This window comes from Lutra lutra, chromosome 1 (assembly GCF_902655055.1).
Source record: "Lutra lutra chromosome 1, mLutLut1.2, whole genome shotgun sequence".
In the NCBI taxonomy this organism is placed as follows: Eukaryota; Metazoa; Chordata; class Mammalia; order Carnivora; family Mustelidae; genus Lutra; species Lutra lutra.
The window spans coordinates 26,633,413-26,660,450 of NC_062278.1; the positions used below are offsets into that span (position 1 = coordinate 26,633,413).

Below are 27,038 nucleotides of genomic sequence, written 5' to 3' on the forward strand. Positions count from 1 at the left end.
TTGGCAGGTGAAACACGTCACTTCCGGTAGTGACTGAGCCCCGCGGCGCGCGCCGGCTCCGCCAGGAGCGTGGGGTTGCCACGGCAACCAGCGCGGGCTGCCCTAGGGATCCTCCCGAGTAGGAAGCTCCCGCGCCAGCTGCGCTCCGCGTTGGGGTGAGCCGGCAGCCCTTCGCCCCCAGCAAGAGCCGGGGTCCCTGTTTCAGTGCCTTCAGTCAAATCGGGGTTTGTGCACTAGGGTCGGGCCAGCCCCTCTCCCCAAACAACTGACACCGCGGTCGCGCCCTTGCTCCAGGGTGCGGCACAGGACAATACTCGCCCGCCTGCCCTAGGATCCTGAAGCGCGGCGAATATGGTTGGGACTGGCGGGCACTCACCCGGCTCTCCCCTCGCGGTAGTAGAGAATGCGGGCGGGGGAATGGGTGGTTAGTTTCCAGCCAGGCGTCCCACCTTCGGCGGTTTGCTGCGAGGTGTCCCACCTAAGGCTCTGGGGAAAGCGAACTGATCAGCGCCTCCTCCGCTCCATGCCCCCCGCCCCCCGCTCCACCCCCCTCCCCGCACCCCGCATTTCCTCCCTTTTCATTAAGTCGGTGGGCTGCTGTGGAAGGCTCCAGAAGGCTTTTCCCCATCACCAGTAATGACTGAACCCGTAGACTGCTGCTTCGGATTTGGGAAATGCCTGGGCTGCCTTTTTGACCCTTTGTATTCAAAGGTTATTCTCGCCCTAAAAGTGGGGTTTAGGGGTGGTTGAAGGCTGGAAGAGGTGTTGGGAGGACCTGGGAATTAGAGATTTTGGATCGCCTGATCAGCCTACAGTGTCACTTCCTGGTATCCTCCATCCTCGTTCTTGTGTCATTTGCATTCTTGGTCGCTCTTTGCAGATAACATTTATTTATAACTGCTGATAGACTTTGGTGTTCTCGACAGTTCCATATCAGGAGTGAATTAGAGGAGAGCAGCAGTGTGGTGCAGTGGGTAAGTTCTTGGGTCCCGGAATGGGACAGTTAACTGGGCAAGTAATTTGGAAATACACCTTGCTATGAAAACTAGATAAGATAATGCACCAAAGAATGTTTGGCACTGTGCCTGGCGCATAGTAAATACTCAGTTGAGTGGTAGCTAATAAAAGAGTGTTACAGGGAATATTCTTATTATTTATTGAACCAGCAAAGGAAAGTAAATCGGTTATTAGTAAGACTAAAGTCTCTCAACTGAAATTTAGCCTGGTGGTCTGCTATCCTGACCGCACCTTAAAATTACCTAGAGGGGTGCCTTGTTGGCTCAGTCAGTGGAGGGTCGGACTGTTGATATCTGGGTGGGAGTTTGAGCCCCATCTTGGGTATAAAGATTACTTAAAATCTTTCTAAAAAATTAAAATTACCTAGAGGACTTTTGCAAAATATCAGTATCTGAACACCCACCCCAGGAATCCTGATTTAACTTGTCTCCAATGGAATCCTGACTGATCTAAGGAGGGTCCAGAGTAATGCTAGGTATTTCCTATTAAGGAAACAAAAATTCTCCTGGATATAACTGAAGGTATAAAATATTTAGAACTTAAATTTTTACTCAACACATTATACTTCATGAAATTAGACAAAAGTAAGTATTAAAGTTATTCATATGTATTTCAGACTGTTACATAATATTTTTCTACTATTAATCACTTAAAAGCAGCACACATTTATTGTAAGTGTCTCCTCTAGGAGAAATTAAACTCAACCTTCATGGGTTATCTCAACCACTTACTAGAGGAAATCTTTTGAAATTATTCAAAAGGATTTTTATCTTAATCCCTTTGCTTGTAGTACCTTTTTTTTTTTTTTTTTTTGCAATCCTTAGCTTTTGCTTCCTTCTGTGGTAGGCATTTTCATACCTATCAATCACTTACCTTACTCTCAATATTTCTGGAAGGCCAAAAAGGCACATTATGGATCTTCGTCACTCTTGGGAACCAACTTTAGTAGGTTCTCTAGTATTTGTTGAACTGAATATATTCAATTCATATATTGAGATATTGACCTATTACTAAAAAGCATTTAATATGTATACAATAACAAATCATTGCATCTTGGTATATCTTTTTAGGATATACTTTTAAAAATGTAAATTTTACAAAATTAATGTTTTATACTTCATTAGATTACCGAACACAAATTTTTCCAGCTGTATCATCTCCGAGATTTAAGTAACTTTGAAAGGAGCAATTTATCTTCTTCAGGAAAGTAATTCTTTATACAATTATATTAAAGTTAGATTTTGGTTTATTAAAGCTGGGGGGAAAAGGAAAAAAAATAAATGGAGTCATCTTTAGATTTTGGTTTGTAACTACATTATTTCATATAAACAGCAGCTAAAATTATGCAAATTTCTGAAATTCCTGAATGATACCTTAAAAAGCCTTTGTGACTATATTTAGCTTGGAAATTAAGTCTCCTGAAAGCTGTAATGAAATAATCCCATTAATTCTGGATCCTGCAAATTGATTGATATTTTCAAACCAAGCTAACAGTAGTACACAGCCTTTAAATGAATTGTCCTATCTTAGTAAAGCACCAAGCACTCCACATTGTATAGCTTCTAAACCAGCAGAAAGGTGATTCTTGGTCTGTCAGGAAGGTGATACTCTTAGAGACACAAACAACAATGGTTAATATAGCATTTGTTCTTACAAGGATTTCTCAGCAGTAATGGATTTGTTAATACACCAAGAGATGATTAAAATCTTGTGATCACATTCAGAGATTGACTTATTCTCAAGAATTCTTAAAAATTAAAGGATTTTTACCTCTTCACAGCCTGGCATATAAAGGCATGTAAAGCAGGAAACTTTTTTTCATAGGTGACGCTGCTGATTTTTATACTTTCTGGAAAATGATAATGCTCTTCTTAAGAAATGACAGTTTCTGGGGTGCCTGCCTGGCCTAGTCAGTAGAGCATGTGACTCTTGATCTCAGGGTCATGAGTTCAAGCACCATGTTGGGCATGGAGCCTACTTAAAAGTAAGGGAAGGGAAGAAGAAGGTTTCTTACAATGTATTCTGCTTACAATACCAAGAGCATGGGTTTCATGTGTTAATACCATCGAAGTCATCTATTTACCCCTGTGCAAATGAATTTATAAGTACTTTAGTTTTATGCCATGTGTATAATATTTAGAATCAACTCTCAGGCAGTGACCTAGAATTTTTTTAGATTCCTAATATTATAGGATTTTTTTCTCCACCAGTGCCCATGGTTCTTGGTCACACCACTTTGAAGAATGAAGAGGTAGACCAGAAAGAGTGGTGGGCAGCAAAGCAAGGTTTACTGAGTGATAGTAAAATGATAGTACAAGGCTCCCAAGGAAGGAGGAGACTGGAGAGGGTTACCATCGGGGTTCTATATCTAGGGAATTTTATGGGTTTGTTGGAGGGCTGGGTTTTTTTTGTTTTTTTTTTTTAAGATTTTATTTTTATCAGAGAGAGAGAGGGAGAGAGAGCGAGCACAGGCAGACAGAATGGCAGGCAGAGGCAGAGGGAGAAGCAGGCTCCCTGCCAAGCAAGGAGCCCGATGTGGGACTCGATCCCAGGATGCTGGGATCATGACCCGAGCCGAAGGCAGCTGCTTAACCAACTGAGCCACCCAGGCGTCCATGGAGGGCTGTTTTAATCTAACCCTTCCTTTGCCTGTCATCCAATCAGGTTTTTGTCATCTATCACATGGAATAGGTTAGAGGGCACCTTCCAGGATGGTGTAAAAATCTTTTAAGGGTGGCTTCGTCTTGGTTGTGGGGGTGGCATTTTGTCCCTGTCTGCCTTCCTTCCAATTATCCTTTATTGCTAATAATGTGATTCCAGAATGAATACACAAAAGTGATAAGTTTAGGGGTGCCTGGCCGGCTCAGTCAGTGGAGTTGGCGACTTGCTCTCAGCATCATGGGTTCAGTCCCCACATTGCGTGTAGAAATGACTTAAAAATAAAATCTTAGGGGCGCCTGGGTGGCTCATTTATTAAATTTATTAAATTTATTTAAATTATTTAAATTTATTTTAAAAAATAAAATAAAATCTTTTAAAAAATGAATAGTTTATACAGGCCAAAACTGAAGATTTTATTGATGGCCTTTTAGCATTTTTATCCAAGAGCAGTCTCTATTTGTTCTGATTGTTTCTTTGTTTTCGTCTCTGTCACTTCATACTATTTGCTTTCCTCCGATTTCTGCTAGTTCGTTGTTTTCTGCTCAAAGGTTAAAATTGGGCTGAGAAAAAGAAGCATATTGAAAGTTCTGGGCTTGCTGGTGATTGGGTCAGTCACAGGCGATCACCAGTATAATTGCTTTTCTTTTTAGAGATTTTATTTGAGAGTGAGAGAGGTCATGAGTGTGCACAAGTGGTTGGGGGGCAGAAGAAGAGGGAGAAGCAGACTCCTTGCCGAGCAGGGAGCCTTTTGCAGGGAGTGATCCTAGGACCCTGAGATTATGACCTGAGCCAAAGTCGGACACTTAACTGCCTGAGACACCCAGGCACCCCTACTTTTAGAAACAAACAAACCAACCAACCTGCTATCTAGCACTTGAGTGTAAACACATGGTGGGCCAGCTTTTTTTCTTTTCTTTTTTTTTTAAACATTTTTTTTTAAGATTTTATTTATTTATTTGACAGACAGAGATCACAAGTAGGCAGAGAGGCAGGCACAGAGAAAGGGGGAAGCAGGCTCCCTGCTGAGCAGAGAGCCCAATGTGGGGCTCAATCCCAGAACTCTGGGATCATGACCTGAGCAGAAGGCAGAGGCTTTAACCCACTGAGCCACCCAGGCGCCCCCCTTTTCTCTTTTTTTCATTAAAACTGGCCCCAGGCCCAACGTGAGGCTTTATCTCACAACTCTGAGATCCAGAGTCGCATGCCCTACTCACTGAGCCCGCCAGGCACCCCTGGGCCAGCTTTCTGGAAGGATGACTGGAATAGCACGGAGAACATCAACTTTCATATATAACTACAGTTTAGTATATCTGTTTGATACCTCCTGTCCAAAGATCCATTTTTACTCACCCAGTCTTAGGCCAGCTAGCAGAAGGGTGAAGGTGGGAATCTCAGTTTTTTGGTTTGTTTTTTTTTAAGATTTTTTATTTTTATTTATTTGACAGACAGAGATCACAAGTAGGCAGAGAGGCAGACAGATAGAGAGAGAGGTGGAAGCAGGCTCCCCGCAGAGCAGAGAGCCCGATGTGGGGCTTGATCCCAGGACACTGGGACCATGACCTGAGCCGAAGGCAGAGGCTTTAACCCACGGAGCCACCCAGGTGCCCCGGGAATCTCAGTTTTTAACTTTTTCTTAAACTAACTTTGAACCAGCACCCTGTTTTTGTTCCCCTCATCCATTCTCAGATATGCCTGATGCTATCAAACCCAGATTTATTTATTTGAGGGAGTGAGTGACTGCTTATGCGAGCCCGGGGAGGGGCAGAGGCAGAGGCAGAGGCAGAATTCCAAGCTCATTTCTGGCTTTGTGCAGAGTTCCCTTAGGATTTGATCCCAGGACCCTGAGATCATGACCTGAGCTGAAACCAGTATTTAGTCATTCAGTCAACAAAGCCACCCAGGCACCCCTCATATTTTGTGTTTTGTTGTTTATACAGGTTCTTAACATTAGGTTTCCTTTTTCATGTTTTATGACTATTTTTTAATTGCAAGTGCATTTTGTGGAACTTTCTCTGTGTGAAGTATTTGAGACTTTTAAGTATTTTCCTTGAGAGACAGTTTGTATTAGCTTCTGCCAGGATCCAGGGGCACTACCAATACAGGAAGACTTTAAAAATAATTTTTGGGATTAAGTTCCCAAATGACACAGTTAATATAAATTTGGATCAGAAACCAGCATGAGAGGATACTAGTCATTATAAATGCTTAGAGGAGGCTCATCATTCTCAAATCTTCATTAGTCCTTTTAAATAAAACAACATTTCTGTGCTCTATAGATGGCGGGCTATATGAAGAAATCAAACCACGGCTTTCTGTGTTGATAGCCCCCCAGGGTTTTTCATTTAGCTTGCTCCAGGTCAGTTTGTTGAATCACTTGAAAAACATTCTATTTAGTTGCTTCTGCAAGATTCTCTACTGTCCGGGTGGAGTAAACAAATCCTTCAAGCATTTCCTCAGCAGGTTTTCCTCAAAATATCCAGGTTTCCAGGGCCACATTCTGACCATCAGGGGCCCTGGGTGTGTGCTTTTTTATTTTTGTCTTTGTGCATCCCTCCCACCACAAAAGATCATTAAAATTGTCTTTTCTACACCTGAAACCAAGTTTACCATATATATTAACTAGAATTTAAATAAAAACTTGAAATAAAAAAGAATTTAAAAAATAAAAATAAAATTATCTTTTACAACTCTGGTGGTATAAAGACATTTAATCCAGCCTGGATTGTGGCATTATTTCATCTGATTTTAAAAGAAATGGAAATATTTTTAAAGACACTGGATAGGGGTGCCTGGGTGGTTCAGCGGATTAAAGCCTCTGCCTTCTGCTCTGGTAGTCATGGTCTCAGGGTCCTGGGATCGAACCCCACATCGGGTTCTCTGCTCAGTAGGGAGCCTGCTTCCCGCTCTCTGTCTGCCTCTCTGCCTGCCTCTCTGCCTACTTATGATCTCAGTCAAATAAATAAATAAAATCTTAAAAAAAAAAAAGACCCTAGATAAACTAGATCTGAGCATTGCTTGTCTCTCCCTCACAATTCCTGTTTTGTACCAGTAATATTAAAGATTTAATGGGAAAGGGAAGGAAAAGGGTGAACTTACACATTTTCCTCTCATCCCTGTCTCTCTTTTTTTTTTTAAAGCATTCTTTTTTTTTTTTTTTTAAGATTTTATTTATTTATTTGAAAGAGAGAGTAAGAGAGAGAAAGCACCCGCGGGGAGGAGAGGGAGAAGCAGGCTTTCCACTGAGCAGGGAGCCTGATATGGGACTTGATTCCAGGACCCTGGGATCATGACCTGAGCTGAAGGTAGATGCTTAACCAACTGAGCCACTCAGGTGCCCCATCCCTGTCTCTTTTCACCTCTTGCCGAAAGTCCCTTAAAATGTCTTAATCTTCAGTCCCTTTTCTCTACTTTTTCTATGCCAAAACAATCCACCAAGTACTAAATTTGTCCTGTGCTAAAGATAAGAAAGAGATGCAATATTTACCTAAGAATAAAAATATGTTGCTTGTTTTATTTAAGCTCTTTATGCATCTCCATGTTCTGTAGTTTATATTTTGGCTTTGAGGTGTTTATGTTTGTTTGCTTGTTTGGGTAAAAATAAGTAGAACTGGCAGAATAAATCAGGAGCTTACATCCTCTTTCTGGGATTTTACACTAACTTTGCTAGTGACCTTTGGGAAGAAAATTAAACTTTGTGAACTCTATCATAATCCTAGGAAGAAGTCTAATGGCTGGTGTTTATGACATGTACATGGGGCATTTTGAGAACAGATGACTTAATGTTTGCACAATGCTCTGGGCATTTTAGATCAAAGATGCTGAGCTTACCCAGCATTAAGCCCATTTAATTTATACCCAGATTCTATATTTAACTCTGACAGAAGTGGACGGAGACTCATACTTTGTATTTTGCCGGTTTCTTTTTGGCTGGAGACAGCTTTCTGTCTGATAGATAATAGCAATGCTTTACATTTATAGACCATATAATATCTTTCATCCAAGGAGTTCAAAGAACTCAGCAATTATGATTCATTGTTCCTTAAAATATCGCTACAAAACTTGAGATGACATGCTTTGAGGTACACTGATTACTGAGATAAAGAAACTAGAGTCATGGAGGCATGAACGTGTTAACAAGATGTTTCAGGAGTCAGAGATAGAATTCAGGTAAGTCCCCCTTTCTTCGATTAGACCTTAACATTCCATCCCCATAAAGGTAAGCTCTACAAGGACTTCAGTTGTATTTATGATAAAGATAATACTTCCTTTTTTAAGAGATAATACTTCTCAACTGTGAAGATTTTAGATCTTACTTACTTCCTTCTCCAAGCTCATCTCCTTATCCCTACCCTTCCTAGACCCCTCCCATAGCTGTAGCCACTCTGCGATACTGTCATTGTGACCAGAACATCTGACCTATCAAGTAGCCCCTAGTCATCATTCCCATTTTAGAGTTAAGTGTCTCCTCCTAAAAAGACCCCCTGATTAAATGAAATTCCAGAAAAATAGTTTCCCAAACTACCAAGCACCGCCCCTTTAGAGCACTTGCCATAGTTATGATTGTATACTTAAATGTGTAAATTATTTGATTGATTGATTGATACCTATCCCACTCATGCAGCTGTAGGCTCCATGAGCACAGGGAACATGTCCATTTCTTCTGAACTATTTTAGCCCCAACACTTAGTTTAGTGCTTGTGCTAAATATGGGCTCAAAATATATTTGGTAACTGAATTACTTTAGATTTTAGGAGAAGTGTTCTTTCAGAATTTGAACCCAGATCCTGAAACTTTGGTTTGGAATTATAATCAGTAAGGAAATAATTTGCATTCTAAACTATTTTTCTAATATTTAGGGGCACCTTGGTCGCTAGCTCAGTCATTAAGCATCTGCCTTCAGGTCAGGTCTTGATTCCAGGGTCCTGGGATCAAGCCCCACATCGGGTTCCCTGCTCAATGGGAAACCTGCTTCTCCCTCTCCGACTCCCCCTGCTTGTGTTCCCTCTCGCCCTGTGTCTCTCTCTCTGTCAAATAAATAAATAAAATCTTTAATTAAAAAAATAGACTATTCTAGTATTGAATAGGAAAATACTTAGAATGCCTCAACAACTTAATTCAGGCTAAAACTATTAAACTAGTACGATGACAAGAGACCAATTAGGAAAATGGGAAAATGCCAGGTGCTCATTAGAGACGTGATTAGGGGGAGCTACCACAATTTGAAACAGAATTTTTCTCTGGTCTTTGGAAGTCTGAGATTAGACAGAAAGCCCATGGACTTTTTCTATAGCAAGAGTCCTCACTTGAACTTGAGAAAATGGACTTCTCTATTTCTCTTTAGCTTCCAGTCATCTTCACATGTTAATCTGAGTCGTTAGGAGGGGCTGACTGTAGATTTTTCTAGGACACCTGAGGATGAAGACTGATAGAAAAACAGCTGTATTCAGGTTGTCTCTTCCCAGGCTTTACAGAAGTGCTCATGTGTGAGACTTGCGGAATTCCTGCTGGCAGAAGCCTGAGGTGTACTGACCAGTTGCTTGAGTATAACACCCAGTAGGCAATAATCTCTCTTCTTTTGAAGTTAGATTTTTCTGATTTAGCAGGAAGAGCAATCCAAGAGGTGGGTGTGTGTATGTGTTGGTTGTTGTTATTTTGTTGTGTTTTAAAGAGGGCCTTTCAATAGTACTCAGCCATCAGAAAGGATGAATACGCAACTTTTGTATCAACATGGACAGGACTGGAGGAGATTATGCCGAGTGAAATAAGTCAAACTGAGAGAGTCAATTATATGTTTTCACTTACTTGTGGAACATAAGGAATAACATGGAGGGCATTAGAAGAAGGAAAGGAAAAGTGAATTGGGGAAATTGGAGGGGGGAGACGAACCATGAGAGACTGTGGACTCTGAAACAAACAAGGGTTTTATTTTTTTTTTTTTTTTAAGATTTTATTTATTTATTTGACAGAGAGAGATCACAAGTAGACGGAGAGGCAGGCAGAGAGAGAGAGAGAGAGGGAAGCAGGCTTCTTGCTGAGCAGAGAGCCCGATGCGGGACTCGATCCCAGGACCCTGAGATCATGACCTGAGCCGAAGGCAGCGGCTTAACCCACTGAGCCACCCAGGCGCCCCCAAACAGGGTTTTAGAGAGGAGAGGGGTGGGGGGATAGGTGAGCTGGTGGTGGGTATAAAGGAGGGTATGTATTGCGTGGAGCACTGGGTGTTGTACATAAACAGTGAATCTTGGAACACTGCTTCAAAAACTAATGATGTATTTATTTTATGTTGACTAACATAACACAATAAAAAAAATAAAGAGGTCTTTTCATAGTTCTGTCTTTGTTTTGGAAAGAAATTCTAGAGGCAGTACAAAGCTAGATCTGAAGAGAGTAGGAAGAAACAAGGGAGGAGATCATTGACCTGACAATTGATATGACAGTTATTGTCATAGTTACAATAAAAACTGATGGGGTCTGAACTCCAGTTGTGGTGAAGGAATCGTAGACATTTTAGAGACCGGACTAGGAGGATTTGAGCCCAGTTGGATGTGGGCTGTGAAGAACAGGAAACAGACCCAGCTCAGGTTTCTAGGTTTGGGCAATCAGTGGATAAGGGTGCTATTAACTAAATAGGGAATAGAGGACAAGCAGGTTTAGTGGAGTATAAATGTTAGGTTTTTGGCACCTGGGGGACATCCAAGTGAAGATGCCAGAAAGAGAGACGACCTGGCTGGAGAGCCAGATTTTGGAACCTAGATTACACTCCTTTGAGGAATTAGTTTGTTTTTTGTATCAGTTGCAAATCTCATAGCAGCCATGCTGTAAATGTATATTTCCCAAGGAAGCAGACAAACACCTGTAGCCTATGGGCTTCCTGACAACATGATGAAATGTCCTTCATAAGAATGTTTCTTTAGGGACTTGCCTTCACAAGGCCAGCTCTGCACTCCAGTAAAGCAACTTCTGTCCATCAGACAGAGATTGGGAGTGAAGACTTCTTTGCCAAACCTTATTCTTTTCCCAGGAACAATGGAGCACAGAGTGTTGGAGGGCAAGTTGTATATATTTGGGGTACAGGACTAGTACTGTTTATAGTTTTAGGGAGAAGGGAGTATACAAGAAGTGAAGGGGAGAATTGGTTGATTATTCAGTGATCTAGCATGGATAGATGCTGGTGGGGATACAGTGGAAAATTTGGAATAAAGGACCCTGATTAGAGTTGAAAGAGTGAGTGAGTAGCAGGTGTGCTGAATCAACAAGAAAGAAATCTTGGACCACAGATCCCAGATAACTTTGGCAACCTTACTAATAAGTTTGGGAAGGTATCAGCTGTGATATTGTGATTTATAAGATGCGTGATATATATATATACACATACATATATACATATATATATATGTATTTGGTCATTTGGGAAAAAAAGATATTTTAGGGGCACCTAGGTGGCTCAGTCAGTTAAGCAGTTAAGCTCAGGTCATGATCCCACAGTTTTAAGATCAAGCATTGATCAAGCTTCTCCCTCTCCTGCCTGCTGCTCTCCCTGCTTGTGCATACTCTCTCTCTCCCTCTCTCTGTCAAATGAATAAAGGCTTTAAAAAATATGTATTTTGTTCATCTGAATGACAAAATATATATGAGAAATACTTCTCATATATATTTGATCTTCACGTATAGTTCCTGGCCCATAGCTGCCAAAACTCTTGGAATTTCTAGAGCAATGAGAGCAATGGGAACTTCTTTTGTTATAATATTTGGTCTTTTCGATTCACAAAAATGCTACAGAGCCATAAAGATGAAATGGATGTTTTGTTATAACCAACCCCTTTCCATCACCACTAGGTTTGTTAATGAGGTAATTTTTGGAAATTCCCTAACTTTGGGGGGTTTGTTGACAAGAGAACTAACCTGAGTTTTCAGTTCCACCCTCTGATTTTGGGGGAGGGGAGAGGAGCTGGGTGTTGACTCAGTCACTGGTGGCCAGTGCTTCAGTCAGTCATGCCTATGTAATGACCTTCATAAAAATCCAAAAGGTAGGATCAGAGAGCTTCCTTGTTGGTGAACCAGAACGCTTCCATGTGCCACCATGCCGGGCCCCTTGTTCCATAATGACCCCTTTGTTTGTGTCCTTGCCCTCTGTATCTCTTCATCTGCCTATTGATCTCTATCCTTTAATATCTTTCTTTTGTAATATACTCCTACTCGAGTGGATACATGGGTTTCCTGAGTTCTGTGAGCAGCTCTAGCAAATTAATCGAACCCAAAGAGGGAGTTGTGGGAACCTCTGGTCTATAGCTGTCCAGTCAGAAGCACAGATGACAACCTGGACTCAAAACCTGGTGTCAGAGGTCCACGCTAGTAAATTAAGCCCAAGGAGGAAGTTATTGGAACCCCCAATCTATAGCTAGTTGGTCAGAGCATAGATGATAAGGTGGGGGAGGAGTGTAGAACTGAGCCCTCAACCTATGGAATCTGATGCAGTCTCTGGGTAGAGCGAGGCAGAATTAGGCTGAATTGTAGGACACCTGCTGGTGTTGGAGAATTGTTTCATGGTATAGAACCACTCCCCCATACACACACTTAAATTGGGGAACAGAAGGGGTGACTTGCTGGCTAGTCAGAACATGTGATTCTTAATCTTGAGGGTAGATATTAACATTAAAAAAAAACTAAAAAGTAAAGAAATCATCTTTTAAAAAAATTGGGGAGCAGAACCTTTATCAGCCATGCATTTTGCTAATCAGTGGTGAAGAAGAGAAGGAGGATGAAATTGAGGGGGTCCCCAGGGGCAGTGGCAGTGGGCGAGGAAAGGGTATTCTTTGGGCTACCAGGTGACTCCCTGTCTAGGACAGCCTTTCACAGGTACATTGGATGTTTCTAATTTCAGATCGCTAGTAGTGCAAACATATCCCAATTCAAATTCAAGCTCTAAAGGACTAGGAAACTTGTAAATTTTCAATAGAGGAAGAATTTTACTATTGTGTAGATGGTTACTTGCTATCAAGGTAATCTTACCTGCCCTTACTTTTATATGTTTAAAAAGTCCGTTACTCATTCCTGATTCAAAAGCACTTAAAAGATTGAAGAAGTTCCATCATTAAAAAACATTCTTGTCACTGAACATTATGATTTCACTTTTATGAACACTTTATTGCATGTAAAAAAATAAACTTTGGCTGATTGATTTATTTGATTTCCCTTCTGTTGCTATTGCTAAACAAGAGGGGAATATAGGGAGTATCACTGAAAGGAGATTAATTTCTGTTTTGTTGTTGAATCAGACAAATCTCACATTTGACAAGAGATGCTACGTAGGGCTGGGAGTTAAGGTGGAATTTGACCCTTTGTAGAAACTTAAGAAAACTGAGGAAAGAATGTTTAAACATATTTAATTTAATAATTATTTATTCAAAAACTATTCGCTCCAATTCATGGTATTTTAGTTTTCTGTAATTTCTGATAGAGATTAAGTACATTCCTTCTTGACCAAATAGAATTGCATCCAGTGCGTATGTTGGCCTCTATTAACATGATAGGAATTTTGCAGACTGTTCTGCAGATGTGTTAGGCCATATCTTTTTTGAGTTTTTTATTACAATAGTATATATTTCCTACTTGCTTGCTTAAGGAAAGAAATGGACTTCTGGTGACTAGTGCCAGGATATCCCATATGGCTCTCAACAAACGGCTGCTGGTTTCCTGACATTCTTTTAGATGCTCTTTCATGCACTAAAATTGCTTAATGGACAGGAGAAGAATCAAATGGACAAACATTGGCAACTCAAATAGAAACTCAGATGACAATTCAAAATGGGTAATTAGGTTTGGTCTGCAGAACTGCAAAAAACCATCTGCCAAAAGACATGCCTGCAGATTCCAGGGGCTACCTTCTTCGAGGGGTACTAAGATTCCAGTTACTCTATCAAGGTGGAGAACCCAGTAAAGGCAGCAAGAAGAAGGGTCTCAATTCAAGTTGAAAAACGAATAAACCAAAATAGATTATAATCTCCAACAGAATGAGGAAGTAAACATTTGGACTCCTGATGTCCTAGGTCAGCTCCTTTTCACACCCTTTTCATTTTCCCCTCAGGCCCCAAAGGGCTGCTGAGGATTTTCTTTTCTCCCTGTGTTTATGGTGCTGTGTTTTAGAAGCCGATGCCTAATCCAAGCTCATTAAGATTTACTCCAATGTTTTCTTCTAAGGGTTTTAAGCTTTAATTATTTCACTTAGTTTATGAGCCAACCTCATTCTTTTGTATATGGATATCCAGTGTGTTAACACCATTTATTGAAAAGTCAGTTTATCCCTCATATAATTTTTTTGGCACCCTTGTTGAAAAGCAATTGACCATGGGTGCCTGGGTGGCTCAGTCAGTTGTCTGCCTTCAGCTCAGGTCATGACGCCAAGGTCCTGGGATCAAGCCCCATGTCAGGCTCCTTGCTCAGCTGGGAGTCTGCTCCTCCCTCTCCCTCTGCTGCTCCCCCTGCTTGTGCTCTCTCTCTCTCTCTGTCAAATAAATAAATAAAATCTTGAAAAAATAAAAATAAATCAATTGACCATAAAATGTAAAGGTTTATTTCTGGGCTCTTTTCTAATCCATTGATCTATAATAAGTCTATCTTTTTAAATTTTTTTCTAATAAAGGCATATCAATGCCAGTATCATATTATCTTATATACTATAGCTCTAATAAATTTTGAAATCAGGAAGTCTGAGTCTTCTAACTTTGTTCTTTTATTCAAGATTGGATTGGATTCTAGGTTCCTTGCATTTCCTTATGCATTTAAAAAATTCAGCTTCTCATTTTCTTCTAAAAAACTAGCTGGAATTCTGACAAGGATTACATTGAAACTGTAAATCAATTTGGGAGATGTTGCCATCTTATTACTAAGTCTTCTGGCCTATAAACATGAGGTGTCCTTCCATTTATTTAGGTCTTTCATTTCTTTCTACAATGTTTGTAGTTCTCAGGGTGATAAAAGTGTTAAATTTCTTTGTTAAATTTATTATATTTGATGTTGTTATAAATAGAATTTATTTCTTAATTTCATTTTCGATTGAGGAACCAATGGCTCAGAAATGTTGTCTAAAGGTCAAAGATGATAGTATATAGAAATACAACTGATTTTTGTATGTTGGTTTTATATTCTGCAACATTGTTGAACTCATTTATTAGTTGTAGTAGTTGCTGTCTTTTGTTTGTTTGTTTGTTTAGTGGATTCCTTGGGATTTCATATATACAAGATCATGTCATTTGGAATTAGAGATCGTTTCACTGCTTCCTTTACAATCTAGGTACTTCTTTTTCTTCTCTAATTATCATGGCTAGAACCTCTACTACAACAGAAGTTGTGAGTGGAAATAATTCTCTTGTTTCTGAAGTCTAGGGGGGAAATAATCAGTCTCTTACCATTAAATATGTTAAACCATTAAATATGTCTTACCATTAAATATGTTAACTCTGAGTTTTTCATAGATGTTCTTTATCAGATGAGGATGTTTCCTTCTATCCCCAGTTTTGTGGAGAGTTTTTATCATGAAAGGGTGTTGAATTTTGTCAAATGCTTTTTCTGCATCTGTTGAGATGATCATATGTGGTGTGGTGCTGGACACAGAAGCCTAAGATATTAGGAAGAATATTATATTTTCTCCATCAGCTACCTCTAGTGTGATATGGAATGTAATGAGGTTAAATACAAAGTCGGGTTAGAACAAAAGACCCCAATAATTAGACAATACAACGAATAGACAAAATTTTTAAACAGGTTGAATGACCACGTGGAACAAAACTAGTCAGCACAACCTAAGGTGGCAAGCTTGCACAAAATTCAGCAAATTTTGCAAAAAGACCTCTGCAACACATCCTGTCATGCTCTCAAACGCCTGCCACATCCTGAAAGTGCTACCAGAAATAATGACCTCTATCCTCGTTACTCTATTCATGATACTTGCAGTTTGGGACTTAAGTCTGACCAGTCCTCATAAAGGGCACAGAACTTGCAATTTTTGCCCATTTAACCCTGAGCCTAATCTTTCCCCTTTGAGTGTACTTTCAGTTTGCAGCTGAAGGTTGTCATTTTCCTGGTTTGCAAGCTCATGGCAATAAAGCTTTTTCTTGTTTAATGAAATCCTTGCATTCCAGGATGTTTTTTGTTGACGAGGGTCTAATGTAATCATTACAGGAGGGATCAGTGAAACATAGCTGGTTTACAAAGAGGAATATAGAACTTGACCCATTTAGCAAGCATTCTGATTTTATTGGTTGGTTAGAGTATAGATGAACCAAGTGATAGCCAGAATGGACGATCTATATTGGAACCAGTAGAGTAGTGGTTTGAGTTGGGCTGACCCCGAGGTACAGATGTGAGTGCAAGTTTTTATTTAGAATATGATTTCAGGAAACACAAGTGAGGAAATAGGGAAGTGAGACAACCATGGCAAAAAGCCAACAGAAAGTATGTTGATGAGCAGAATGACCCTGCCGATAATGGATCAATCCCAGTGGGAGATCCTGGTAGATGATACAGAGTAAGTCTTCCAGTTGTCCCATCTGAGGATAAGGAGCTGGGTGTTTATTTACCAACTCCTATCTGTTGATGATTGGAGGCTGTGCCTGGGGTATTAACTCCCCAACGTTCTCCATCTGGCCCTCAGGGGTCCAGCACACTCATGCAGTTGGGAAGGCCCTCAGACAGGATCGTCATTCAGTCACCGATTTTTTCCCCCACAGGAAATATGGGAACAGTAAATGCTGAGTAAATCTATGCCTGGCATCAAAACATCTGCTACATGGTTCCTAAGCTTTTTTGGTTATCTACTAACAACTTGGACAATATGATTAAAGTTATAGATTGTCACACTAGAAAAAACAATAAGTGCACATATATATGATTTTGTATGCAATTTATTGGAATTTAAAGTTAACACCTGAAGTGCCAAAGAGTCACTGTCTTTCGAGATCTATGGGAAATTTTGACCTTGTCCCATTTTGCTGGAAAGTGAATACAGGTTGGTTGAGGCCAGTTAGGGAGTTACCAGTCTTAGACAGACTTGTGGAAGAAAGTATTATGAAATAGATTCCATAGTTGTATTGAAATACCATGTTCTTGATAGAGGAATGGGTGACATTATTAGGATTCAGGGATGTGAAGGAGAGAAGTCCAGGTGTTCTTGGGGCAGGTGGTATAGCTAAGATGCCATTGTAAAAGTGTTGTGAAGAATAGTATCACTGGAGAGTGAATGTTTGTGACATTCAAATTTCTTATGTTGAATCCTAACTCCTGATGTGATGGTATTTGGTGGTGGGCCCTTGGGAAATAATAGGTCATGAGGGTTGAGCCATCATGAATAGAATTAGTGCCTTTATAAAAGACACTCTAGAGTTCCTTTTTTATTTTTTTTTAAAGATTTATTTATTTATTTATTTATTTGACAGAGAGAGATCACAAGTAGGCAGAGAGGCAGGCAGAGAGAGAGAGGAAGGGAAGCAGGCTCCCTGCTGAGCAGAGAGCCCGATGCGGGACTCGATCCCAGGACCCCGAGATCATGACCTGAGCCTAAGGCAGCGGCTTAACCCACTGAGCCACCCAGGCGCCCATAGAGTTCCTTTTAAAAAAAAAAAAAATTATCTAATATGTATTTAGGTATTTCAGAGAAATAGAGAGCAAAAGCACGGGGCTGGGGGTGGGGGGTAGTGGTGGTGGAGAGGGAGAGGGAGAGAAGCAGCCTTTCTGGAGCAGAGAGCCTAATGCAGGGCTCAATCCCAGGACCCTGGGATCATGACTTGAGCCGAAGGCAGAGGCTTAACCCACTGACACCAAAGCACCCCATCTTATAGTTCCTTAGCGTCTTTGACCATGTGAATACACAGTGGGAAGAAGACCACCCATGAAGCAGTTCCTTGCCAGAAACTGAATTTGCCAGTGCCTGTTTCTTGGATTTCCCAGTCTCCAGAACTGTGAGAAATGTTTGTTGTTTAAGACACCCAATCTGTGGTATTTTTGTTATAGCAGCTTGAACAGCCTAAGATAAGTATCTTCCCTAATTAGGTGAATTACGAACTTTGATTTGATTCTGGTAAGGCCATCTAAAATTCAAAACAGTCTGTTTTATTTTATATTTTGTTTGTTTGTTGAGTGGTAATGCGATTGTATGGTTTCGGTTTAAGTAAAGGATATAAAAATATATATATATTTTCCTTATGGCCTGCCAGTCATCTAGAATTCCTCCAGAAGCAGTAACTGTTATCAATTTCTAACGCAGTAGTGTTGATGGTTGTGGGAGAGATTAACAGTAGCTAGGAAAATTAACCAGTATTGAAAACAGTAGCCATAATTACCATGATGTCATCATGACCTTGGAACAAAAGCAGTATCAAAAAAACATCATAGTCCCCCATGCCTGCTCCACTTTGAGAAGGAGGCTTTTTGGCTTACTGGTTTTGGCTTACCAAGATTTCTGGCATGGCATTGACCTTTTATGTTTTGAGCTGAATACTTTCTCTCATTGTGGTGGATTAGAGTCACCGGATAGCTCTTATGACTGAGTTATGTCTTAAAAAATGCCTGATAACTCCCTGGTGGGGAGGTAGTGTGAAAGTCTTTGGTTCTCGCCCATGTTGTGGGTCAAGACAGGCAGCCGTCTGGTCTGTTACCGAGACAGAGCCTCTCTCTCTCTCTTTTTTTTTTTTAATTTTTTTTTATTTTTAAGATTTTATTTATTTATTTGACAGAGATCACAAGTAGGCAGAAAGGCATGCAGAGAGAGAGGAAGGGAAGCAGGCTCCCCGCTGAGCAGACAGCCCGATTCAGGGCTCGATCCCAGGACCCTGGGATCATGACCTGAGCCAAAGGCAGAGGCTTTAACCCACTGAGCCACCCAGGTGCCCCCAGAGCCTCTCTTTTAAACAGAAGCTGGTCAATGTAGGTATCATAAAGGCCGGAGAATTATTTTCCTTTGTTTGTTTTCCAAGAGGACCTATTGATTCAAAAGAGAGTATGTGGTGGCAACATCTTTGATTTACATGGTTCCCATGTGGTTGCCTGAATCACTGGGAATAGTGGGGAATAGTGGGGAAGGGGAACTGTGGTTTTTGTGCCAAAAACTCCAATTTTGGAGTGGCAAGAATATAGGTGTTTCAGAAAATAAAGCAAGAAAATATTGGGATCATTTCTATTTCTTAAGTAATTTAAATAAATAAATGATGGCCAAAAAAAAAAAAAAAAGTGGGGAGGTGGGTGAAGAGGAGGAATTGTTCATGATTGAGCTTCTTGCCTATCTGCCAGGCGTGTGGTTTTGGTGATTTTCACCACAGCCCAGCTTCCCCTAAGGAATACTGCCAAGTCTGTAAGACTAACTTGCTGCCCAAGAAGTTTTGGTCTTGGGTTCTATGTGTAGGTGGGTATGTCTCTCTGTGTCTGTATTTTTTTAACAGGCTGGTAGTTCTACATGATCTGAGTCATTTAGGGAGAGATGTGCGCACAGGAACGAAAAGATGATTATGACAAGTGTTAGTTCAGGTCCTTCAAGAAGCCGATGTCAAGACAGGATTAGAAGTACATGAAATTTCTTGGGGAAAATGCCTTTGGGGATAAATGGAGATAGAGGGAATAGAGGAGCTGAGAGAGCTTCAGGTCACATCACCCTTCTGACACCTGTGAAGGAGAGAGGAGAGGAAGGAATGGAGGCTGGGAAGAGGCTTAGAATGCAGAGCAGTTCTAAATGTTTCAAGCAAGGACTCCAGTGAGGAGTCCTCAAGCCAAAGTCACTAGTGATGAACGAGCCTGACTTTGTTTCCCTGCCATACTTGATCATCTGCTGGGAGCAGCTAGTGGGCAGCTTGACCTGGGAACCCATGTTGTGGGGGATTCAGACCCAACACCTGGGGTTGTTCCCCGGGACTCATGGAGATAGGACTGTGTTTATAATTTTGAAGATATCTGCAAAAATTTGTGTGGGAGTTTGGAATATTTCAAAGTTGTAGGGGAGGGGTGGTGACATTTCAGTGAGAATAACAGCAGCCTAAACAACTAACATTTACATGTGCATCAAGTTCTTGCTAAGTGCTATACATGCATTAAATCATGCACTGCTGTGATGATGTTGTGAAGTGGTGTAGTAGATAGAGCTCTCTCAGTTGGAAATGACAGACCTAAAATTTACCTGGATGGGAAAAGAAAAAATTTATAGAATTTATCTGCTCTCATAACCAAGGTGTCTCAGAGTTAGGATTAAAGGGGGGCAAGTGAGTTAGGTGATGCAAGTGCACAGCAGGATCCTATTTTTATTTTAAAAGTCATTATTTTTTTTGACCATGGATTTTTTTACATTAATCTTGATTTTTTAAAGATTTTATTTATTTATTTGACAGAGAGATCACAAATAGGCAGAGAGGCAGGCAGAGATAGAGGGAGAAGCAGGCTCCCCACTGAGCAGAGAGCCCGATGCGGGGCTCGATCCCAGGACCCTGAGATCATGACCTGAGCCGAAGGCAGAGGCTTTAACCCACTGAGCCATCCAGGTGCCCCACATTAATCTTGATTTTTTAAAAATGTGTTTTAAAATACTTTTTTTTTTTATGACAGTTTTTTTTTTTCACATCCCTTTAAATTTTGTTCCTGAGATGAGTGCCTCACTTGCCTGTCCTTAGTTCTGACCCATAACTGAATCCAGAGGTTCAGATGACCACAGCATGAGTCAACTCCTTTGGGTCTGCTTAATTTTGGTAGGTGCTTTCTACATGTGGCTTTTAGCACTCACAGTTTTATTTATTTATTTATATTCTATTTATTTATTTGACAGAGAGAGACACAGCGATAGAGGGAACACAAGCAGGGGGAGTGGGAGAGGGAGAAGCAGGTTCCCCACTGAGCAGAGAGCCCGATGGGAGGCTCAGTCCCAGGGCCCTGAGATCATGACCTGAGCCCAAGGTAGAGTTTTTAACCCACCAAGCCACCCAGGAGCCCCTAGAATTTTTTTTGAAGATTATTTTATTTATTTGAGAGAGAGAGCTCAAGCAGGAGGAGTGACAGAGGGAGTGAATCTCAAGTCAACTCCTTGCTGAGCACAGAGCCAGGACATGGGACTGTCTCATGACCTTGAGATCATGACCTGAACTGAAATCAAGAGTTGGCGCTTAACCAACTGAGCCACCCAGGTGCCCCAGGCAAATGTCCTGAGATTAAAGAGATAGAAAACAAATATTAATTGATAATGGCAGTCTGTGCCTGATAGTAAATACAAAGTACAACTCATTACTGACCCCTGCCCTTAGCAATGAACATGGGTTGTCTTGTCAATAATGTTAATAGCTGTTATGAGCCTTTAATGAACATTAGTATCCAGAATTCCAGGAGCACTTGGATGTTGAATCACAGGGGATATATTCTGATTTTATGAAACCCTATGTTCTAAAGACCAAAGAATTAAGAGAGTACTCAGGTTACTGTGGTGGGTGGTGGTCCTCATAATCGTGAGGAAACATAGGTGCCTCCATGAATGTCCTACTCTAGTTGGCAGTAGGGGGTCATGACAGTGACAGCAAGAGCTAAAGATTCTAGAATATAGTTGCTAGGCTAGGTGGTGGCAGCATATGCTTCTCCAAAGAGGAGACTATGAGAACCATTAGAAAGAATGGTGATTCAGTAATAATGAATAGAATTACCTTTTGTTTGTTCCTATGCTAACCCAATTAGGTCCAGTTTCTGGTATTAAAATCCTTAAAAAAAAAAAATCTTCAATACCAAAATTTACTCACTGAATGTGTCAATTCCTGAAGAGCTCAGGGACAAATGATAATTGACTTTTATGAACATGAAAATGGTAATTCAATTTTGAGTCTGTACCTAACTAGGTCAATGTCTGTAAAGCTTCCATGATCAATATCAGGAGGTGATAGAGGGTTATATGGATGTGCAGGAACAATGGAGCCAAATGGATCTCCCATTACAGAAGGTGAAAGAGGGCTCAGCTCCGGATATGGCTATATTTGCTGCTTCTGGTAATTTCTTCTCCGGACTATTTACAAGTCTGGAAGAAACAGCTTTTGTACTTAATTTTCATCATCTTTTTTTTTTTTTAATATGTTGACCTTTGCTTATATGAACACAGTTGCCGTTAATAGGTTGATTATTCATGCCTGCCCGGACTTGTTAGATGAAGTGCCCGGTTGGTATATTTAGATTCAGTGTTCCCCCCCACTTAATGGTTTTGAATCACTATTGATTATTATTTAACATTTATGTAACTTCATCAGAGGTAGGCACAGAGAGAAGCCAAGAGCTCAGTCCATCTTACTCGTTTTGCAAATGTTGATACTGAGTTTCGGGGGGGCAAAAGGTATTAATCTATCCATAGTCAGAGGAACATTATTTTGCTAAAACTAGCTGACAGTTTGGAATAATATATTTAGTTCACTTATAACAACATACCCAAATGGAGTAAACAATTTTAAAAAATGAATAAAATCACCAAAGGAATATATATGTGTATGTATGTGTGTGTGCATGTGCATATACACATTTAGGGGCTAGAAATTTAATCCAATTCAAAGACCTTTACTTTTGACTTATTTTTGGTAAATTTTATTGAAATATGCATACAAAAAAGTATGCAAATCATAAGTATGCTGGATGAATTTTCACTGAGTGAACACTCCTGTGTAATTACATAAAACCAAAGGAAGAAAGCATAAGGGAAATGATTGATAAGATTGACAACATAAATAATTTAAAACATCTGTATGTCAAAAAATGTCAAACAGAATTAAAAGGGAAAATGATAAACTGGAAGTATGTTTGCAAATACATGACAAGGCTAATTACCTTAATATTTAATTGTTTTCAAAGAAAAAATCTTTAAGGAATTTGAATACCCTAGTTAAAAAATAAAGTACACAGGAGGCAATGCAATATGAGCAAAAAAAAAAATATCCTTCTCTGGGAATTAAAGAAAATGGCTATACTAAAAATGTTAACACCCCATGATAAAAGGTGCTGGAAAATAGGCCTTTGCATGCATTTCTAGTGAGTGCACGAGTGAAGTTTAGTGTTACTGTGGGGTAGGGGAAGGGACAGTGGCTGTGTGTAGTTCGCAGTAGGTAGGTATCATGAGCCTGTAGCATGTATAGACACTTTTGCCAAAAAATTCTATTTCTAGAAATTACTTGAAGTAAATAATAGTAAAACACAAAAAATAACTTAAAATATCTGAAATAGGAGTTTGGTTAAACAGAGTATAGCTTCTCCAGCCATTAAAAAACATCACAGAAGAATACTGAATAGGATGAGAAAAGTTACAGTATGGTATGTGAAGACATCAAAATATAAAATTAAATGTATGCAAAGAATTCAGTTTTTGAAATAAATGGTAAATACATATATTGTAAAAAAATACTGATAGATCTTACATTAAAATATTAACAGGTTTGGGGTGCCTGGCTGGCTCAGTCAGAAGAGCCTGCAACTTCTGATTTTGGGGTCATAAGTTCAAGCTCCATGATGGGTGTAGAGATTACTAAAAAAATAAATAAACTTAAAAAAAATGTGAACAGGCTTCACTCTGGCTGAAAAAGTATGGGTAATTAGTTTTCTCTTTGTGCTTTTCTATATATTCCAAGTTTTCTGTAGTGAATATTAATTCTCTAATCAGAAAAAATAAATATAGGTAATAAAAATAATAAAGGTTTTCTTTAAAGTTTTCTACAGCGTGACTGCATAGAGTCTGTATCCTAAGCAGTAGAAATGTCCTTTTTACATATGCTATCTGCATATAAAAGAAATAAAAATACAGACTTATTTTATCTTCCCTAAAAGTGTGACGATGGGGCACCTGGATGGCTCAGATAGTTAAGTGTCTGCCTTCGCTCAGGTCATGATTTCCAGATCCTAGGATAGGAGCCCCATGTCAGGCTCCCAGCTCCGCAGAGAGTCTGCTTCTTCCTCTCCCTCTGCCTCTCAGCTTGCTTGTGCTCTCTTTCTCGCAAATGAATAAATAAAATCTTAAAAAATAATAATAATTTAGGGGCGCCTGGGTGGCTCAGTGGGTTAAGCCGCTGCCTTCGGCTCAGGTCATGATCTCAGAGTCCTGGGATCGAGCCCCGCATCGGGCTCTCCGCTCAGCAGGGAGCCTGCTTCCTCCTCTCTCTCTGCCTGCCTGTGATCTCTCTGTCAAATAAATAAAATCTTAAAAAAAAATAATAATAATTTAAAAGAATTTTTAAAAGCATGAAGAAATTTTATCCTCCTCTTGAAAGATGTACACATTATGGTTGCCTTTCTGTGGTGACATTTTGACAAGCGTTCAACATGTAACACCAGGATTAATCAAGAATTACCACTATTAAACTACCAAGGGAATACTCTTGACAAACAATTGAGATACATATTCTCCTGAAACACCACTAGTTAAAATGTATTAGATTGCTAGCGTATCACATTACTATGATAATTCTCAGCACTGTTTGAAGTGTTTGACTGCATTCCACTGAATTACGAGTATATAAATATAAGCTTTTATTGATTTGTCTAATAGGACAATCTGTCAAATTTATGCCATGGGAGGATTACATGAATATTTCTTTCCTCTTTTTAATGCAAAAGATGTTGCCATTCTGTCTTTGTATGGATAAAGATGGAAGACCATCTTTGAACAGATCATTATACCTTGTGTATCCTAGAAGGCATGGACTGACTATAAGAGAAAGGTAAAAAGAGGTGTTTAGTTTAAAGCCGGCTCTTGAACTGAGAAGTAGAAGGAAAACATTTACATCAGGAGCCCAGAGGTCTTCCGGAAAGGGAGACAAATCGCCCCAATCCTTGCCCCCAAGTTTTCTACCTGAGGAGGGTTTCAGGTAGATTCATAGATTTGGACTAGGTAGTACCATCTGAGGCCCAGGTGCCAGTTATGCAGCGGGGCCCCTGAAATGAGGCTGTGGGAGCTAGACTCTGGCTTGACCCTCAGTCAAAAGGGGAGGACTGGGAGAAGTTGGCCCTGCAAGTCTGTCCTGAACCAGAAGTTCACAGTAGTGAACCTTATGATGTTTTTCAGCGAAAGAAGAGAGATAATGTTAAGTCCCGTTTCTAAGCAGCATTTACTTCCGATATGCAATATTAAAAAAACAAAACAAGTGAAACTAAAGGAATTGTTGAAATTGGGCATCAGGACAGAGCTCTTCACAACAAGAGATAATATTTTTCTTTTCTTTTTTTTTTTTTAAGATTTTATTTATTGATTTGAGATGGAGCAAGAGAAAGAGCACAAGCGGGGCAGAGGGAGAGGGAGAAGCAGGCTCCCCACTGAGCAGGAAGCTGGAGCAGGGGCTCAATCGCAGGACCCTGGGATCAGGACCTGAGCTGAAGGCAGACACTTAACCAACTGAGCCACCCAGGTACCTCGAGAGGTAATATTTTTAAAAGACTTGTGAAAAGGACTTATGAAAAATATAATGAGGTTGGAATTGTGCTTATTTTTTAATAAAATCTTTATATTTTAGCTGACAGTAATTAGCATCTTGCTCAGAAAAGATCAAGAACCTTAGGACTCCTGTGAATCCTCCCAGTGTTGTTTATTTAGGCTATTATTATCATAGTTATACATTTCATGATTTTTAACATTTATTGTCCAGTCTAGTAAAATTTCCATAGTGACTTAGTGCATTTCTCCATTTTAACAGAGCCAGTTCTCACTGTCATTTTCTTCACCAGTTTCTCTTGTTTCTGAGATCCTAGCTTCAGTCTCATAATTGGCTAATTTTTAACAAGTAGTTCTTTTAACGGGTGTTGTGTTGCCTAATGTTTTTGACTTACGACAATATCTACCTGTTACTTTGTTCCTTGTTTTTAATTCAAAAAATTTTAAGACTTTATTTTTTCAGTAATCTCTATACCCAACGTGGGGCTCAAACTCACAACCCCGAGATCAAGGGTTGCATGCTCCACGGATTAAGCCAGCCAGGCCCCCCTCTGTTACTTCTATTTTTGAATACTGTCTTCACTGAATCCATTATTCTTGGGTCACACTTTACTTCTCTTTTTGAGGATTGTTTTAATTATCTATGGCTGTGTAACAAGTCACTCAAAATTTGAGCTATTTACAACACACCTTTGTTGTGGTATGCAGTCTCTGAGTGTCAGGAATCCAAGAGTGACTTGGCTGGGTCGTTATGGCTCAGATCTCCTGATAATGTGTTCAAGCTGTGTGCTGGGACTGTAGTCATCTCAAGGGTTCACAGGGCCTACATCTACTTCCAAGATGGCTCTCTCATATGGTTGTTCCCTGACTGGTGGCACTGGACATCAGTTCCTCCTTGCCTTCACCTTTGCATAACCTACCCCAGAATGCGCTACCCAAGAGAAGGTGAGAGTACAACCAGGACTGAAGCCGTAGTGCCTTTTTATAACCCAGTCTTCGAAGTGACATACCGCTAATTCTGCAGGATTCTATTGGTCACATAGTCCAACGCTGCTAATGTGAGAGAGTAGACTACACAAGAGTTTGCACACCAGGAGATGGGGATCATGCAAGATCATCTTGGAAGCTGGCTAATACTGTTCTTTTCCTTCTGGTGTTGAGTATTACCATAGAGAAGTCAGAAAGCAGCCTAAATCCGTTCCCTTGCTAGTAGTTTACCTATAAAACCTAGATGGCTAGAAAAAAAATCCTCATTTTTGAAGCTCTTTAGTTTGGGAGTTGAATGTTCAATATCGGATTTTCTTAGAGGTGATTTTTTTTTTTTTTCCTGCAGATTTAGTTTTTGTTTCAGTTCAGGATATTTTTTAAATCAAATCTTTGAATAAAACTTTTCTTTCATTTTTGGGTTCTCTTTTTCAAGATGAAGGTAAAAAGGGGCAGAGCTACTTACTGTATGGAGTGTAGAAAGCAGCATCTTCCCCTTGCTTCTTACCAGTAAAAACAATCTTAGTACATTGTGTAGCTCATGCTATAGACTGAATGCTTGCTTCTGTCTTCTCAAAATTCCTTTGTTGACATCCTAAACCCCAATGTGATGGTACAGGAAGGCGGGTCGTTTTGGAGATTAGGTCATCAGAGCAGAGCCTCTCATGAAATAGGACTAATGCCTTTCTAAAAGAGACCCCAGAGAGCTCACTTGCCCTTTCCAGCTCGTGAGGACACAGTGAGAGGATGGCATTCTATGAACCAGGAAACAGGCTCTCACTAGATCCTGAATCTGCCAGCACCTTGGTCTTGGGCTTCCCAGCCCCAAGAACTGTGAGAAGTAATTTTGTGTTGTTTATAAGACACCCCATCGATGACGTTCTGTTAGAGCAGCCTGAACAGACTGAGACAGTTTCTAATAAGCACTCAGTAATGTTAACTAAAGGCTTTATATGCATCACGTCACAATTCA

At 40.2% G+C, this 27,038-nt stretch overlaps 1 long non-coding RNA gene across 1 annotated transcript; it reads left to right on the forward strand.

The window, feature by feature from the left end:
* The first annotated feature begins 5 nt into the window (after nt 1-5).
* Nucleotides 6-20,393, forward strand: LOC125095441 (uncharacterized). Its single transcript, XR_007125886.1, has 4 exons — nt 6-155; nt 881-974; nt 9,126-9,128; nt 20,257-20,393. It is a non-coding gene; the product is annotated as an uncharacterized LOC125095441 (long non-coding RNA).
* Nucleotides 20,394-27,038: the final 6,645 nt, after the last annotated feature.